General features: G+C 50.5%; 1 pseudogene; it reads right to left on the bottom strand.

Moving 5' to 3' along the window:
• Positions 1–221: 221 nt before the first annotated feature.
• LOC144366041 (transcription factor AP-2-alpha-like) lies at positions 222–2,164 on the bottom strand (annotated as a pseudogene).
• Positions 2,165–4,765: the final 2,601 nt, after the last annotated feature.

Genomic DNA, 4,765 nt, shown 5'->3' with positions numbered 1-4,765 from the left:
ACAGAACTTTCCTCTGCTGGTTTCACGGCCTGTTCTGTTCTCTTACGCTCCACATGAGGGCAGGGGGCGTTGGTACCGATGGAGAAGTGGAGGCACTGGGCTAAGTCCACGGAGGCTGCCCCACTGGCAGTCGAGAGAGCAATCCTGAGGACCCAGGGCACCGGAGGGCGGCGGCAGTGGCAGCAGCAGCAGCTGCCGTAAGTGTCGCCGATCCGGAGCTGTTACTTTCTGTGCTTCTCCTCTTTGTCACCGCTTTTGGCGCTGTTGTCCGTGTGGCTGTTGGGGTTGTTGCTGAGGTACACTTTGTCCATGGCCTTGAGGGCCTCGGTGAGATAGTTCCGCAGGGTGGTGACCGCAGCCACACCGCCGGGCTGCCGAAGCCAAGGGAGATGAGGTTGAAGTGAGTCCAGCAGCTCTGGACGGACGCCGGGCTCCAGGACTGGGTTGGGCCGCCAGTTCCCCGGGGGAAGATCTGTCCTGAGTCAGCAGGTGGTGAACTCTTGGCATATTTTTCCAGGAGCATGTTTTTTCTTGTCTCTTGCTCTTTGGGATCTGAATGTTGTCGGTTGAGAAATTCAGCTACTGCTTAGCAGAAAATTCGGTTTCACACAATTGTACCCAAAGTCCCTGGCTAGGTGGATGGCTTCTCCCTCCAGTAGTGATGTGAGCACTGGCAGATTTAATCCTATTTTGTCCAGTTTTTCTCTTAAAGATCTTCCTCCAGTTTTAGACTTCGCCCAGCAGCAATGAGTTTAGACATTCGGGCGTGAGAGGTCTTGCTGCACTTCTTGGCCACTGTGACCTTGAACTTCGAGGTGGAGCTGAGGAGTGAGAGTCCACCTGGAACTGAACCGAAAACTTCATTGGGTTCACCACGCCACCGAAGAGGTTGTCCTTGTTAATAGGGATGGCGGAGCCGGCGTTGCTGTTGGACTTGTGGCTGTTTACCGGTGAGGAGTCCTTGCACCGGAGAAGCAGGTCCAGGCAAGTGTAGAGTGGAAAGTAGAAGCTTTATTAAAGGACAGCAGAAAGGACTTCTCCTGGAGGAACAAGGGGACCCGAAAGGATCCGTGGAAGGGGGAGGTCTTCCTTTTTTTACAGCTAAGGTCTTCCTTCAGCTTTCCCACACTCCTGTCCTTTGTTTCCCAGCTTTCTTTCAGTGTCAAAATGCAGGTGGGAAGGCCCCAAAGGTGGGAGATAGGTGGGCTAAAGAAGTAATTTGGGCAGGAAGGGCCTAGGGCAGCTCTTGATTAGCACTTCCTTGTTAGCTGGGAGCTGCTTCATTAACAGTTCCTAAGGATGGGCTCCAGCCTTGGGGACATTAACATTTCAATTTCCCCAAGTGCTGCTCTGCTTCCCTGGACTCCATTCTCCATAACAGCCTCCATTTTATCTTACTGGGTATTTAACCTGATTTACCTAACTACACTAACTACCTATCTAAATCTGGCTTCACTTGGACAGAGATACAAGCCTTTCTTAATTACAGTTTGATCTGGGATGTTAATACCTTCTACAGCAGGATGACCTCAATGGCGTGAGGTAAGGAGTGGATCGGAAGGTCTCGAGTCCCGAGCCAAGCCCTGCGGGCTGTGCAGGAGGTCCTCTTGCCGCTGGTAGTCCCTGCGAGGATCCAGGCCTGACAGCTGGTGGGGCAGACCCCAGTGTGCATGTGAGGGAGCCCAGAGCCTGGCTCTGCCTCCCGCTGCTGCGGCTGGGCGTGCAGGGGATTCAGGCTGTACGGATCATTGAGATCACTGACGTGGGAGCAAGGATCTTGCGACTGGGGGTAGATGGGCTGATAGGGCGAGTAGGGGGAGTAAGGGGCTGGAAGTCGGCATTGGGGGTGTGGGACAGCAGCGGGGCACTCGTGTAGGGAGATTGACCTACAGTGCCCAGCTGGGGCAACCCTGCCGTCCTGTTGCTGGTGCAGTGGTGAAGGTCCTGCCAGTCCCCCATTTTGGCAAGTAGGGACACCGCGGCTCAGCGCTCCTGGCGATGGATCCCGGCCGGCATGAGCTGGAGGGCTAGGCATGGCCCGCTCCCTGGAATCACTTAGGCAGATCCTCCTTTTTACCTGCTCACCAACAACTCATCTGGGAAGTGATGGATTTATAGCCGCAGCAATCTTGCCGTCAGATCCAGCTTTTCCCAACAGCCCCATCCCGCTTTCCGGGTCAGTCCCTCGCCAGGGAACCTAAGCGGACTGACTGCTGAGGTTTGCTGGGCATCACGTGTACTTTGGATAATAATGATTATCACATTCCACCAACATTAACAACCCCATGCCCCCTATCCCACTATGAATCAGCCTCCTTATATCAAAGAAAACATTCAGCATTTGTTTTGTTTTGTTTTTTGCTATTGGCTAACTTCACTTAGCATTATCTTCTCTAACATCATCAATTTACCTGCAAATGCCATGATTTTATTCTCTCTTATGCTGAGTAATATTCCATTGTATAAATATGCCACATTTTTTTAAATCCATTCATCTATTGAGGGGCATCTAGGTTGGTTCCACAGTTTAGCTATTGTGAATTGTGCTGCTATAAACATTGATGTGGCTGTGTCCCTGTAGTATGCTGTTTTTAAGTCCTGTGGGTATAGTCCGAGGAGAGGAGAGGGATAGTTGGGTCAAATGGTGGTTCCATTCCCAGTTTTCCAAGAAATCTCTATACTGCTTTCCATATTGGCTGCATCACTTTGCAGTCCCACCAGGATTGTATGAGTGTACCTTTTCCCCCACATCCTGGCCAGCACTAATTGTTGTTTGTCTTCATAATAGTATAGATCATTTTTGATAAATGGCCATTTTGACAATATTAATTCTGCCTACTCATCTTCTACCATGTTCTTTGAATCCAGGGTCTGGTGCATGCAGCCCTACTCCTGAGTTACATCTGGGTCCTATTGTGTATAATTATAATGCATCAATTAAAAAAGAAGAAAAAATATTTTAAAAGCAATTTCTTTTTTTTCTTTTGAACTTGGGTCTGTTTATCAAAAATAGAGGTGCATTTCAGATGTACTTTCTTTATAACAACTGAATAACTCTCTAATATTAGGAGTTATATACTTCAGTTAACGATTTTCCTACTGATTGAAATAGGTATGTTTCAAATGTAAGAAAATCCTTTTTTTGATGATACTTCAAATTTTAATTTTATTGGTGCATTACAGTTGTCCCTAATGGTGGCATTTTTTTTATTGGTTGTTCACAACATTACAAAGCTCTTGACATATCATATTTCACACATTAGATTGAAGTGGGTTATGAACTCCCAATTTTACCCCAAATACAGATTGCAGAATCACATCGGTTACACATCCACAATTTTACATAATGCCCAATTAGTAATTGTTGTATTCTGCTACCTTTCCTATCCCCTACTATCCCCCCTCCCCTCCCCTCCCATCTTCTCCCTCTACCCCATCTACTGTAATTCATTACTCTCCTTGTTTGCATTTGTTGTTACACACACACAATATAGCAATAGGATTTGGCCAATATAATTCCCCAGTATTTCCTTTCTCGTCTCTCCTTCCTCCTCCTGGTCTTTTTCGTCTACCTACTGATTTCCCTTTGATTTTTCATGAGCCACACCCCCCCACCTTTCTTTACCTTTAAAAGAAAATTCTAAAAAGTACATTATCACATGAACTTGGAAGGGATTCGACCTGCCAATGTGACTCAGGACGACCTGTGATAGAGACTTCTGTGCTGGCAAAGGGGCCAGGAGGAGTTCAGGGCAATTCCTCACTGGAAACACAGGACACCGCCCCTGGAGTCCAGAAGTAAATGCCACCCGGAGCGGGAAAACCGCACACCCTTTCAGGTTGGCTCCTGTTTGGTCCTGGGACCCCGGAGAGAGGGGCTCTGGCCCACCTCCTGAGGACTGAGGTGGCCCAGGGGACCTTCATCAAGCCGTCTCGCCCTCTCCTATCCTCCTACCCGTATTTTTCCGTCTCTTTTCCGCTCCCTGGGCACCTCGGTCCCGCGGCTCCCTCCCCAGGCGCAGGGTGCAGAACCTGCTGCGGGGACGTGGACCCGTGGGACAGAACCCGCAGGGGAAATATGGGGACCGAGGAGGGGACGGAGGCATCCCGGTAAGTTCGATCCCGCCACTCACCGATCAGGGACGCCCAAAGAAAGTCAGACGGGAGCTGAGCCAGGACGCCGAGAAAGAGCGCCGAGCGGAAGGCACCCTCCATGGGTCGGGAGCTGGGAGCATTGCGAGAAGGGCCAGCGCACGAGCCTTTAAAGCCCGAGTCCCCGTCCCCCACCCAACTCGGCAATGCCCTTCCTCCTTCTGGCTGGTGGCCGGCTGGCTCAGAGCGGACGACTACAATCATATTTTCCATCAGTTACCCCAGGGCGTGACCCACAGACATATTTTGAATAAGTTAGCCAGAACTGGTCCTGTAGGTCTGAGATCAGGTGGTGGTGCAGGTCCCGCCTGGGTCCCCCGCACTCCCTGCCTGGGCGGGGTCGGGGCGTGTCCCCAGGACTCCTGCTGCCTCAGGCTTCAGCCTTCCCCGCCGCACTCGCCGCGCCTCCCGGGCGTTTACCTGGTGAAGGGGAACCCAAAGCAAAGGAAAAAGTTGGGGCCTCCAGCCAGGACAACCAAAGTCCAAGCGTCAAAAAATCTGGCTTTTAGGCATGTAATATGTATTCATCATTCAAATTTTAATAAATCCCAACAGAGGGAAAAAAATCTGGCTTTCACCCTCAGCAGCCTCCCACTGACTGGTCCCCCAGACA

Source organism: Ictidomys tridecemlineatus, chromosome 8 (genome assembly GCF_052094955.1).
Source record: "Ictidomys tridecemlineatus isolate mIctTri1 chromosome 8, mIctTri1.hap1, whole genome shotgun sequence".
NCBI classification, from domain to species: Eukaryota; Metazoa; Chordata; class Mammalia; order Rodentia; family Sciuridae; genus Ictidomys; species Ictidomys tridecemlineatus.
The sequence above is the reverse complement of the archived record's forward strand: the minus strand, read 5'-3'. Positions and strand labels throughout refer to the sequence as shown.